The sequence below is a fragment of the Ambystoma mexicanum genome, chromosome 5p (genome assembly GCF_040938575.1).
Source record: "Ambystoma mexicanum isolate Mex_15411 chromosome 5p, UKY_AmexF1_1, whole genome shotgun sequence".
Lineage (NCBI taxonomy): Eukaryota > Metazoa > Chordata > Amphibia > Caudata > Ambystomatidae > Ambystoma > Ambystoma mexicanum.
The window spans coordinates 1,146,588,102-1,146,602,554 of record NC_090930.1 but is presented as its reverse complement, the minus strand read 5'-3'; the positions used below and the strand labels follow the sequence as shown (position 1 = coordinate 1,146,602,554).

Genomic DNA, 14,453 nt, shown 5'->3' with positions numbered 1-14,453 from the left:
ATCTTGCTAATGTGCAAGTGACATTAGTTGATTTCAGGGCCATGCTGCCCGAAGTAAAGGCTTTCCGGGCCCAAGCATCAACTTTATCGTCCCTATCTGGTGGTATTGATGCAGAAGCCGATTGCCTAGTGGAGGTTGCAGCTTGAACTACCAGGCTTTCGGGAGAGGGATGCTTGGATAAATACTCTGGGTGTGATAAGGCTGGTCTATATTTTGGTACCAGTTTTTTTATTTACTGCTGGAACTGAATCGGGATTATTCCAATTTACCATTATCCTTTTTTGTAAAGCTTTATGGAATGGTAAAAACAGGATCTTTTAAGGGACCCTCACTCAGGATATCAGTCATGTCATCCTGGTCAAAATCCAGAGAAGCTGCTTTCCATCCCATAAAATTGATGACTCTTCCCATAAGATTTCTATAACTGGGATCAGCATGATCTGTAGGGTCTGGTCTCTCAAAATCCACTTGAGGAGAAGTGTCCAAGCCACTGGCATTTTGTAGGCAATCATACAAGTCTGTTATTTTTGATTGTGGGTCCACCAGTTCTTCAGGGACCTCTCTGGCCCCAAATCAAACTCCAGCTGGAGTGACGTCCTCTTCAGAGGAATGTTCCTCATATATAGAAGACATGGATGTAAAGAATTCTTGTCTAGATTGAGGGTGAAAAGCCTTTTCAGGCAAAGAAGGTGGAACTTGTCTAGGCATAGAAAATGGCATCGACTTCGGCCTTGGTATTAGAGAAGGGCTTGATAAAGGCGTCAAAGGTGTCGATAGGTTAGACGCTGGCTTCGATGCTGTCGAAGAAGGCTTCGATGCTATCGAAGCTACAGGTGTCGACGCCATCTTTGTAATCGGTTTCGACGCTATGGTCGTTGACGATGTCGAGTCAAGTTTTGCCTTCAACTTCGATGCCGATTCCTTTTGCCGCCATTTGTGCACTGGAGGCTTAGACTTAGAGTGAGGCGTCGGGGAACTTTCCCGCAAAGACACTCTCGACTTTCTTTCAACCCATGCGTGTTTGGATCTTGATTTTCCTCTGTCACTTTTAGAGTGAGTAGAGGCATGATCACCATGCGGCAACTTTGAGGGGGTCTGGGCCGCTTTTTCGAATATTTTTAACATCGAAGCCCTAAAGACCTCCCATTTTCTTGGGGAATCGTGTTTTGAAGGGTAAGGAACTCCCCTCTCTGAAGAGGACGAGGAGGAAGAAGACCTGACGTCGCTTTCTTTGATTTTCGTAAAGAAGACGAGGAAGACTTCCTCAAGCGACTTTCCGATCTTGACCTCCTCGACTTGTGACGAGATTTTCTAATCGATTCGTACGAATCTATTTGTCTTTTCGAAGACTTATACTTGTCCTCCCCCACTGCCAGTTTACCTCTGCGTTCCTCAAGAGCCTTATTTGACATGGCCTGACATGACCTGCACTCATCAACCCGATGGTTTTGGCTGAGGCACCAGAGGCAATTCAGAGGCAAGATTCTCCCTCTTAGATTCAGGGGGCTCATCAGGAGAGTATAATATAAAACTTTAATTACTTGTTATTTTATTTTCTCCAAATTAAATGGATTTCAAAATGTTGGAATCTCAAAGTTCAGAGCGTGACAGTCACTGGAACTTAAGGTTTTATTTGACCTTCTTTAGAGTAGGATGCAATTGTCCTTGGGAACCATGCAGCTGCCCTGTTGCATCATTTGGAGAAAATAAAATAACCTTTGAAACATAAACAAGTAATCAAGGTTTTGTAAGATACTCTCCAGATGAGGCCCCTGAATCTAAGAGGATAAAATATAATAGAAAATATACATGTAAAATTAAAAACAGTGTAATTGGACTATTTTGGCTCTCACCTTGAAATTGTACACTTTACCTTCAGTATGGCGCAAACAGAATACCAACCTTCAGAAACTACACCTCCCTATCTCTAGCAGTCAAGATAGAGGTACAAGTCCTGTGCAGACAACTGACCATTAACTATAATTACAAAAATTCTATTTTGGATTCACCCAAAGTAAAAGTCCTCTTGATTGCCTCCATTAAAATCTAGCCTGCCTTTTATAACTAAAAAAATAAATCTTCTCATACCCTACCCACAAGTCTTCCAGAATTGATTTTCCCTTAAAAAACATTGACGGCATTGCCCTGGACGCAATATACAAATAGTCAGGAATGGACTTCCATTCCCATAAACACCAAAATACTGAGGCCAGGAAGATGGGTCGAGCAATGTGGAGCAATGAAGAGCATGAGCGCAAGCAACGCTCTAGTTGTGAACGTTCACCTGCAGCCGGGAGATTTAAACGAAGGTAACAGCTGACTGTGGTGTGCTGCTGGCGATAGAAGGCGGTCTCTCACTGCAACAACGAGAGACCAGTAGGCGAGAGAAGATTCCATGAAGCCAGCCGGCTAGTGTGGCAGAAGAATAAGAGCTGTCCAGAAGCAAGAAAACTCTGCAGGGATGCCAGAAGTCTGCAGAAGACTGTGCGTTTGCAGGCGGTACAGGGAAGCCTCTATCGTGCTGAAGCGAGAGGCCTTGCCAAAAAGCTCAGCAGGGGCCACGAGAGAAGCCAAGAAGCCGAAGCAGCGAACCAGAGCAAGACATCGGATAAACGCTGCAGGCTTACTGTGAGAAACCCAGAAAAAGTAATGAAGAACCAGTGAGTCCTCCTAAAGGAAGAGGAGACACCGGGGCGTATTGACAATCGTGCCAGATGCAAGTATTTGTTCATAAAGCACATGAAAGCGAGCAAGCTAATGAGAATCGCTTTAAAGTGGAAAACAAAAACACAATTCAAAAGTGATTCAGGAGGTGCAAGAAAGTGAAGTGGCACTTACACCCATAACAAACGTTCAGGGTGCCAGTTGCACAAGATCAATCAGTGACCCGGACACAGTGGGTACAGAGAATGGTAGTATGCCCCAAAACAGCTTGCTGGTTGATCGTAGTGAAACAATGAGAGGGAAAGGGATGAAGTCAGCCACATTCTACAGTCACATGTACCTTAAGTGGAACTGGTCATAGATATAATACTCAAAGTCTCTCATTTCCTCCAATGAGGTTGGGTTGTAGTGCTCCATTTCCTATAACAAGTGAAGCTAATTAACATTCCAGTGTGCCCTCTTAGGCTCCATATTTGTTGAAATAAGACAGGGTTATTATTCTAAATAGGACAAATGTACTATCACTATTTTCCAAAATTCCCAGCTGAGATTCATTTCCTTTCGAGACATTGACCTTCTGGAGTTTTTCGACCTGATTAAAACTGATAATGCTACTCTAGATGTAGATGTACCATCATAAATCGTTTACGACATTCTGATCAAGGAGACAAATATCCTGAGACAATTAGGTTATGACCTTATACCTTATGAGGTGCCACCCAAATCTCACCTCTGACCCTTTACGCCCTAACTATTTGGAGGAACTCTCTCTACTGGGGGTTGGGGGGTGCGGGTAGAGCTAGAACTGTGCGCTTTGCTAATTCAGGTAAGGATAACTGGTCTGATGATGCAGACTAATCTTGCCTTTCAGCTACTTTGAAACCGGTCAAATTCTAATCAGTTGAGGCCTAAAAGTCATCTTTAGTAATTGTGCACAATTTAAATTAGTATCTTAGAATGCTTGTGGGCATACACAATTATATAATTACCCAAACCTTCTGAAGTCTCACTCCATTATGCTTTTACAGGAAATATGGTTAACAGCATGTCTCTGCCGGGTGGTTCAACCTGCCATACAAGGTGAAAGGTAGCCCATTTTACAGGGGTACCCCTTAATTATATGGGTACCCCTAATCACGCTCACACCAGATTAAAGTTAGCCCCTCTAGGGAATTAAGGCCAAGAGCAAGCATAACATATCTTGCAAGCATAACAAGTTTAATCTGTACAGTAATGAGGATGGGGCAAAGAACTCTGCTCCTGAATGGTATATTCTGTCCCTCAACCGCTCCAAGCTCCTACAGACTGGTGCCATGCTGGAGCCTTATATACTGTTGCCTTGGTCACTGGATACTGGCATGGTTCATCCAAAACTGTCCTTCCCTTACAAGGGTTGCTGCAGTCTTCCTTCCTGCATGGTCGGGCTTCAGTTTAGGACATACTACTTTACAGATTACTAACCTATGCAAAAATACACTGTAGCTTAATTTTCCATCATTTTGCTACCCATGAGCATTTATATATAAACACATTTTCCCATCATGCTCTCTATACTTCACTCCTTATATTCATATTTTTATCTGGTCCAGTAATTCCCCTTAAAACCTTATTTTCCCATAATTCTGCATGTCGTGCATTGAGCATGTACACTCCCCATTTAGTATACATGGGCTTTTGATGGACAGGAAACAGCTACTCAACCACTTGGTGTGCTCTGCCAGACCTTCGCCTCGGTGGTGCAACACTGCATGCTCTGCGATCCATTTTTAGTGCAGGCCACAGAGCAGGCCACATTCCTTCCGGGAAGGGAGGGGGAATATTTGTGACTCCTATCGTGCTTTGAGATTTAAAAACTAAATAGAATAACATATTTAAATACTAATTACCTTCATTTAGTGGTCATCCATGTCTGTGTGTGATTATATTTGCATGAAAAAAAGCTGTCTCAGTGCTCTATTGCTTAGAAACAGTTAAAAGAAGTCTTGCCTAATTCTAAAGCGCTTGGGAATGAAGAAAGACGCTAGCTCCTCCCCAACAAAGGCAGAAAGGTTTGCCTGTCTGGCGGCCCTATAACCGCAATTAAGAATGAAGCAGCAATACAACTGGTTAAACAACAACCTTTACATTGTCTTTGTGCTGGAAACTCATTACAGGAGGAGTGCGGGGGGGAAAAAAAAAAAAAAAAAAAAAAAGGAGTACAGACATTTTGTTAGAAGGGTTGGGAAGAATTATAGCCCCCAGCCAACATCAACAAAGCAAGGGTTTGAAATGTCCTGACCCCGGACTGGTGTATGGAGAACATTCAGCAAAAAATGATGGGAGATGAAAGGCTGTTGATGTCGAGGGGAAATGGTATGGGACATGGTTTGCATTAGTAGACTATATGCATTGAATTTTCAACTACTAAAATGTATTAAAAAAGCCTTTGAAACAATAGATGGATGGGCAGAGGGAAAAGCAATAATAGGCGGAGACCTACATATGATCAGAAACACAACAATGGACAGGATGCCCAGTGGAGAAGGGGTAGGGGAAGTAGGCAATAGGAATAGCTTAAGCCCGGAAGAGTTCATGGGCCAAATTCAGGTGGTGTGAAGCATGGAGGGAAAAGAACTCACACCAAGGGTTATACTTTTTACTCAAATACACATAAAACTTTAACCAGAAGTGACTACTTATTTATTGAAAAAGGGAAGGTGTGTTCACTGCGGAAATCCTGTATAGATATTACCTGCTCTGACCATGACATGGTATTCATTGATCTACAGGTGGGCCCCCAAACACAAGCTAGCCCAAGGTGGCACTTTAATGCCACATTATTGAGAGATAAGCTATTTTTTGATTATCTGGGAGAAGAAATTAAGCAATTCTTCTTGACCAACGAGAATGGATCAGTCACTGGGACATTGTTTGGGAGGCTGTGAAGGCCACGATCAGAGGGCTCTTTATTGCAGAGGGTGCAAAGAAAAAGAGAGGCTATTACTCAAAGAGAAATTTAAACAAGAAATAATAGAAAAAGAAACATGCTTGAGAAATGGGACGGGGCGTGAAAGGTCAAATCTGCGGAGTGAAATCCAAGCCAAAAGAAGCAAACTCCAGAAACTGGGATTGGTTAAGGCTTATATGAGAAATACGAAAAGTTAAACAGAAATACTATCAGAAAGGTGACAAAGCCAGTTCTCTCCTGGCAAACAGACTGAGCACAGACAGAGCAATCCAAAAAGTTAGAGACAGGGAGGGGTGTGAAAAAACCCAGCCAAATAAAATAGCCCAGTGCTTTGTTCAATGATATATTCGAGGGCAGAGAAAAATGATGAAAGAGGGATTAGCGAACACTTAGCGATAGTAGACTTGCCACAATGAACTCCTGAAGGGGCAGACCAGCTAGATGGTTTAATAGCCGGGGAAGAACAGTTTGGCTATAAAATGCCTGGTAGGCAGGCCGCAGGCGAAGACAGTTTCTCCGCGAACCTCCATAATACATATGCTTGAGCACTTTCATCATTCATGGCAAAGGTATATAATAGCCTTCTGAAAGAATGTGGTATCCCTGTCTTGTTTCTTAAGACCCTAACAGTGGTAATACCAAAGGATGGAAAGGAAAAATCATATTGTGCATCATGTGGGCAGATCTCTTTGCTAAATTCGGACATTAAGATACTCAAGAGAATGCTTGTCTCTAGACTAGAAACTCGCCTGTCAGCCTTGCTATACCCTGATCAGGCAGGGTTCCTGAGGGGCAGACAGGCAGCAAATAATATATAGAAAACCCTGAACTTGCTGGCCTTTCTTTACCAAGAAACAGACTTGGTCCTTATGGCTCTACATGTAGAAAAAGGCTTCAATAGGGTCAGTTGGCTGTTTCTGGCAAATACAATAAGGTCTTTTGGATTTGGCTAACAACGACAGACCTGGTTGAGGGTTCAGCACTCGGTTCAACCCACAAAGGTGGTGGTGAATAACGTTCATTCTGAATCCTTCCCCCCCCCCCAACTACAGGGATGCGGAAGGGTCATCCATTTTCCCGACTCATCTATTAGTTATGGAACCACTTGCTATCATATTGAGAGGAAACAGTGGGATGAGGGTCTTCAAAGTTGACAGTACAGCGTTACATATCAGGACCCAGTAGATTCAATTCCTTACATCTTAGCAGAAATGGAATTATATGTTTTCTCTGACAACTCCAGGCTGAAGGTGTCTCCTAGGGAATGGAGCCCCAACCTTGAGGCGCATACTCCTGACACAGATGGTTGTTCGTCTTTGCAAACAAATCCACCATGAGGAATTCCCATTCCTAAAAGAATGGCAGATTTGTACAACTCCTACTCATGCGGGCATGGGAAAGACTGCTCAAAGTGTCTGCTTTCATGTTCTTCACTCCCTGTAAATGGGATGCAAGAGGTGGGGGGTGTGGTTTAGGACGCACCACTCAAGGTTGACAGTCCAGGATGCACAAAGAAGGGGATTTTCTTCTCCATCTTTTGTTCAAACAGAACATAGGTGTTTTGCTGTCCGTGAACACCTGAACCACTTTCCCCTGGATAAGAGTGAGAAAATGAGTTGAGAGTCTGAAAAATGGCTTCTAGCTCCAAATAATTTACGTAGAGAAGTCTTTCTTGAGCACTCCACAAGCCACAAGTCTGGTGAACTTGACAATGCCCTCCCTAGACACCTCCTGGAAATCGGGGTCTCTTTTGAAATGGATATTGCCATGTACTATGGATGTGACAATTGGTTCTAGTTAGAAAGGAGGTGCATCTGAGTACTCAACCTGCGCCTGTCCAGAGACACGACCAAAATGGACAAGGCCATCGGGCCCAGAAGACTCTGCAACCACCAAGCAGACATCCAAGTTCTTATAATGAAGTGGTGGATCGTCTGCCTCAATGTTCGAATCCTGTTGGGTGGAGGAAAGGACATACGCAGAGAGGGCCTCAAATAACTGGATTCTCTGAGAGGGTAGAACACATGACTTCTTCATAATGATATAAAACCCCAGGTCATTAAGGGTGTTGAACATGAGAGAGAGGCTGGTCAAACACTCCCCTTTAAAAAGGGGGCCCAGAACAACCAATCATCCAGGTAGGGGTAAATGTTGATCTTCTAAAGTCGAAGGTGAGCTGCCACAACCGAGAGCACCTTTGTGAACACTTTGGGTGCCATATTCAAGTTGAGTGGAAGTCCACTATAATGCTAGTGCAGGCAGTCCACAGTGAACCTCAGTAAGTGACGGTACTCCTTTTTGATTGGAATATGAAAATAGGCATCCTGACGATCCACTCATTTTAACCAATCCCAACCTTGGAGGCTGCCAATATCTGAGCCAGACATGGTCACGAGAAAGATTCCCAAGAGCAGGAACTCCTTGGGTCCCGAAAGGTCTAGAATGGGCCTTTTACTACCAGTTTTCTTTAGCACAGTGAAATGAAATTGTGAGATTAGAAGCATATGCCGCTTTTGTTCTCCGGAATAATGTCTGTAGCCTGAAGATGGAGAACATTTTGAATCTCGTGTAAATGTTCTGGAGAAGGCCTCTGAAACTGTGGTAGATACGATGGAGGCCAAGCAGGCATGTCCTGGAACAGAGCTTCACTGAAGCGTTACTCCCACTGTGGATGCATTATACCTGGTTTGAAATGGAAGAACATGCACCACCATCTCTGAATCAAGATGATTTTGGGTTAGGGCCTTGGTTGGTGGAAGAGGACATTCTACAACAAAATACATCTATTTTCTTGGTAAACCCGCCTGACGAAATAGAGATGGAAGATTTGCTCTGAGTAGATTGCCTTGAATGCAGCAGAGGGTTGAAACCCCGATTGAAAGGGTGCGTAAATAGCATGTCAACACTTGACAGAGCTATTGCACGATTTACACGTCTGAAGAACTTTATCTGTAGATGGCTAAAATAAGATTTTAAGATCTAACACCTTACCTTGGTTGGTGTAAGAAGTGGAGGGAGGAGTACTTTAAATAGGTGTGCCAATGCATATACATAAAGACATTAATGCCACTGGATGACATGTCAGTGAGGTCCTTATTGACCTGTGCACGTTGTAAAGCTGCTTCCTTGCCCTCAGCCAACCAACCAACAGAACTCTTCCTGACTATTCAGAGGAAGCAAACTACCAAACATTTCCAGTGCTACCCGATTCTGCATATTATGCCCAGTTACAAAAGAAGCAACATTAATCTGTCTGAGTGATAGTGTGAAATTATGATTAATTTTCTTGCCTGTGATCCAAACACTTAAGTGGGACCCTCCACTGGGGTGAATTGAGGAACAGGAGAAACCTCATCTGTTGCAAGGTTATAAAAAAGCTCTTGAGGCAGTACCCTAAAGAAATCCAAAGGATCAAAGGAATCAACCTCTGTTTCAGAAACCTGAATTGGTTATGCAGACAAAAGCCAACTATCAACCCTTTTAGTGCGGAGGTAGGTAAACTCCACCTCTGAAAGAAGAGAACTGGACTCCACCTTCTTAGAGGACTTGCAATCCTCAGAGCGACCTTTGCCTGTTCGGGATAGTGCGGAGTGAGGAACACACCTCTCTGGTATCTTCTGAACCTTGTATGAAGTGTAAAGGTCTTCTGATAGCGAAAGCCAAGCCATGCCACTTAGTGCTTTCTCACTGAGAGCTACTCGCAAATGTATACAACCATAGCAAACTCTACAACAGGCGGAGGAAGGCCCCTTAGAATCTGGTGGTGGCGACCTTAACACTGGTACCCAAAGGCGATGTTGAATCAGAGACCACACCCTGTTCCACATCCAGAACGCTATAATGCAAAGTCTGCCCTTCCATGAAGTCCATGGTGGCCTGTGGTACTGGACCCTTGTTGAGCATGGGGAATAAGCAAGTTCTTAACAATCTGAGTTTGATACTGACACAAAACTGACAGGAACTAAACGGAATGAAGTTCCCAAGACAACTTAAGTAGACTTTGTGAGGGTCAGCAGCCGAGAAGCGATTACTGCATCAAATGCACCGCTTGCACACGGTTATCAAAGGCACGAGGGGAGTAGGGGGCAAGTAAAAAATATATTGAATAATAAATACAGTCCTCAAGGAGTGGAGATGGCTAAAAAGATTTAAAATCAATGCCCCAAAAAAATGAAGGTGCACAGAGAAGCTCTTCCCAAGTCCAACTGGTAGGTGAAAAAAACGGAACAGGGAGGTGTCAGTTGGTGAAACACAGGCACGGCCAGGCACACAGAGGGATGCATTGGCGTACCAACCCCATTCCGAAAGTGACAGCATCCTCTCTTATAGAAGCTTATTCCAAATCCATCCTGTGGTGCAGGTATACCGAAAAAGTTTGAAAGAAAGGGGAGCAGGAGGCTGGATATTTAGTCAATCTGCATCCTCCATTAAAGTAAAAGCTTTGCACTTGCTTTTTAAGTGGTAATATAATGACCGGCTGGGATTTTAAGGAAGAAGTGATACCACTGCGGTTGAATGACAACACTACTTTTGAGCACCGAGTTTCAGCTTGTAGATTTATGGTCTTAATTCAATTGAGAGGATTAGAAAGCAAATGCGTTGGATAAACACACCCGTGGGCAAATATGCACACAGGATCTTTCAAATGATTTGGTGAAATGTGAGCTATTAAGGCATCCTCTGTTGCTGCACTCCTAAATATGAGTACAATAGAGTATCCATGAGTAGATTTGACTGCTAAAGCCACCCATGTTGTACTCTGTACCATGATTAGTGCTGCTAGTTTTCATTGTTTAATTAATGCACGAGGGTCTACCTTTTGTACATTTTATAATCATTTTCGGACACAATGACTACCTCGGGATTAGCTCTTGGGAAGCTGTGTGTAACATTGAATGGGCATTCTGACATTCAATTTCAATAGCTAGGAGTTAGTCTTATTTACTGTTGCCACTGTTGTTGGTTTAACAATAAATTTGCCAGTATTTTTTGGGATAGTCACTGTAACCTTTAAAAGAAGACCTGCTATGATCCATTATAATGATTCTATGAGGTGATCATTACATATTTTTCCTTGAGTTTAAGATGTAGCCTGAATTTGATTGGCAAGTGATATTATATCAGATCAGTATTTATTTGCGATTACGTCTAAGATATTGATTAGCAGAGTTTGCCAATTAAAATCTTCTTGATTAGCAAACACACCCATTTGATTAGCAATATTGTACTAATATTTTTAATGTCACCAGAAGGTATTTGGATCCAAAACATCAAATGACCATTAATAAAGCATTTTTGTGTGCCACTGAATTAAGATATTAATGAGACGAATCAGGCCTTGCAAATTCTTCAAAATTCTGCAAGATTAAGTAATTTAGTTTACCTATTCAACCTAAAAGAAATGCACTCGACCCATAGGAACGGGTGACAAAACATGCAAATAAAACATGCAAATGCGCTTTCAGTAAAATGGTACATGTCAACAAACACCCACTTTATGTTTGGCACACTACTGCCACCCCCAGGCCAGCTATGCACGGTGACACTTCTTTGACATTTACTGTTACATTAAAGTTTCAAACATCCCCTGCAAATGGTACTTGCCCTTCATAAAATCTAAAGGACTATGCAAGTTGGTGGGTGGACCTTGCAAGCTCTGGCTGAGTGTCTGTAAAATGTAAAAGGTTAGCAACATGAATTGACACAGATTTGATAAAAAGGCTCCGAAAACCGTTTGGCCAGTTCTCTCCTGCAGGTGCCAACATATAATGCAATCATAATCATAGAGCAAAGTGAGCTCTGGAGGCTAACTACAGTGTCCGGTACTGCAGTAGATGTGTTGATGTACCGTCTGGATGGAACTATTGATCATTCTTTGGCATACACATCTAGTTAGCCCTGTGTATTCATTATGTAAGAGGACAGAAAGTAAGAGACTTAGCAGAATAGTAGGTGTACCAGGCAGAGAACTGGCCAAACTAGGGTAGAATATTGCAGTTTTCTGCCAACTCACTTTCAGTGTAACTGGAATAAAATCTCTCATGCATTGAGCACCAGTTGCACAGATAAAAGCAACCAGCATGTCAGGTCACATAATTAGATTTGCCATTAAAAGCAGTTGGACGTGTGATCATGAACATATGCAAAAGTATTCACTCATCAATGTGATGCCTTTCCCCCCCCACAAAATAAATCTAGTTGACACTATGAGATTTAGATACACTAACCTAAACTTGAATATAAAACATGAAGACAATGCAGTGTTTTACAGAAACAATACTTTAGTTCTGCATTATGCAACAACTTCAATTGTTAGGAATTAAATTGCATAACTGTTTTTAATAAAGTTACACATACATGTCTTTGCCAAAGAGAATAGATCTTTTCCAAAGAGGATATAGTTCGCTTAATAAAAATATCATCTAAATCACTTCTGGTTTTCAATTGTATGAAAAAGAAAAACAATCTTGCCTAGCACTCCCACAGAGGCGTTTGTCACTTAAGAGTGAAGGAGACGATTACTATTGCGCTGTCTTACCATTAGCCAGATTACAGGTTCTCCAGAACAACGCCCTCAGATGTGCCCTCAATCTTCCTCGCAAGGCCCACATCTCCACCCTCAGAAAGGAAGTCCACTGGCTCCCCATTTGTGACAGAATTAAACTACGCTCACTGGTCATTACACACAAATGCCTCTGCATGACAGCACCACGTTACCCTATCGGACAAATTTACCAGACAAAGTTCTGCCAGACCGACCAGATCCCCTTATCTACACTAACTAAACCAAAGTTCAACTTAAAAACTGCTGGGGGAGCAAGTTTCCCTGTGCTAGCAGCGAAATGTTGGAACTCACTCGCCACGGACATTAGAGCCGACTCATCGTTTTGGTCGTTCAGAGCCAAGGTGAAAACTCTGCTTGCTACTCAGTAATACTAATCGCCTGCACAGGCACCACGGCAGCATCTGGTCATTCATAGTTGGTTGTCTGCCCACACCAACTCCTTTACCCGGTATCACCTGTGCTATCCTTAAACATGGACCACTCTGTAACCTGGTCCCTCATGTAATAACGTCTGATATCCATTGACTTGGACCACGCTGTAACCTGGTCCCACATGCTATTTATTGTATTTATTGTTGTCCTTTGATTTTCATGGCATTTGTAACTTCGGAAACCTATGTTGCTCTATAAGTTGAATGCTATATATGCTATAAGTTTATTTGACTGCGCTATACAAATAAACAAACTAAACTAAAACTAAACTAGTCCCTTCCCTTTGAACTTGCAGTGAACAGAGAAGAGGGTGGCGAGACCCTTGAGAGCCAGAGAGGAAGTCAGGGTGAGCTGTGATCTATTGAACAGGGTTTCTTTTTTATTTTTTTTTTAAATATTTTTATTTTATTTTGAAGCCAAACAAACACACTACAACTGCTTCAATACATAAAAAGCATCATTAGACCAACACATTTTCCTTAGAACTCCCCAACTCTCCCCCCCCCCTTGAACTAGAGCCGGTTCTCACATGTCATTTACAGGAGCATCATCGGGTAGCACAATACTTAAGCAGTCATCATCCGAGTCCTCTGTTCCGTTGTTACCCTGGTGAGGGTTTGCCATAGAGGCCACCAATTGCCCCCAGGCCAGCAAGGGCCCTACTGCCTCCTCGCCCCCCCTAGTGACCGCTTCAAACCAGACTACAGATTCAGCTTCCGCCCACCTCAAGAGGTCTGCCCACCATAGCTCCACCCTAGGTCTGTGGGCCGCCTTCCAGCCCATGGCAATCCTGCGCTTGGCCAAAACACAAGCCAAGTCCTTCATCTTGCTTATGTGTTTTGAATGTCGGGGTCAAGGAAAAATCCCAAGCATGCATGACCAGGCCGATTCCACATCCAGCACCACCCCCCCCCCCCCCCACCAGCCAGTTTCGTCTTAACTTCATCCCAAAATCTGTGCACTTCATGTGTAACAGTCCCGCATTCACCTCCCCACACCTGGGGCATTGCTGCGTAGCTGGTCCCCCAAACTTTGCAATCTTCCCGGGAGTCAGATAAGCCCTGTGGGTAACGTACAATTGAAGTTGTTGGAGTCTCGCGTTCCGGGACACCTTTTTATGGTACCTCTGGGCCCATTCCCATTGCCCGTCTGTCATGGGTCCCCCCACCTCCTCTTCCCAATCTTGTCTCAATTGAAGCAACTCCTTCCCTGCCCTTACTCGCAGGAGCTCGTATATCCTACATAGTTTCCAGGGAGGCATCAGGGTCTTCCGCTAGCACTGTCTCGGGCCATCTTTCTCTAGTCTTTTTCACAAGCCTAGCGTAGGTTTTATATTGGCCACCATGCACCCCCGTCTCTTCCTGCAACCTCTGAAAGTCCAATGCCTCCCCTTCCTACCATATGTCCCTGAGGGTGGCCAGGCCTACCTGTTCCCAGTATCTACGGACCAATTCAAGTAGTTGAGAGTCGCTCCCGCACAGCGGCGCCAAAGGGGCCTGCTGGGAGTACGGCTCCGAATCCCCCCCAATCTTCCATGTCCTGTGCCAGATCTCCCCGCCCAGCCTCAGTAGCCTCCATCAGAAAGTATGGGGCTGAATCTCCACGCAGAAGCCTAGCTTCCGCCGAGTCTTCAGCCGAAAGCCACCAGCCTCCTGGCCACATACAGTAGCTGCCCCGCAAGGTAATAAAGTTCAAAATTAGGCAGGCCTATCCCCCCCTTGTCACATGGGTTCTGGAGCTTCCACAGAGCAACCCTATTCCTAGAGCTGCCCCACACGAAACCCCTACACACGCTGTGAAATTTCGCGAATAGGCACCTAGGTATCAAAAACGGGACATTCACGG

At 43.7% G+C, this 14,453-nt stretch overlaps 1 protein-coding gene across 1 annotated transcript in view; it reads right to left on the bottom strand.

Annotated features, from left to right (window-relative positions):
- Positions 1–14,453, bottom strand: part of C5PH5orf22 (chromosome 5p C5orf22 homolog) — a 746,374-nt gene that overhangs the window by 504,206 nt on the left and 227,715 nt on the right. The gene's annotated exons all lie outside the window — the stretch shown is intronic.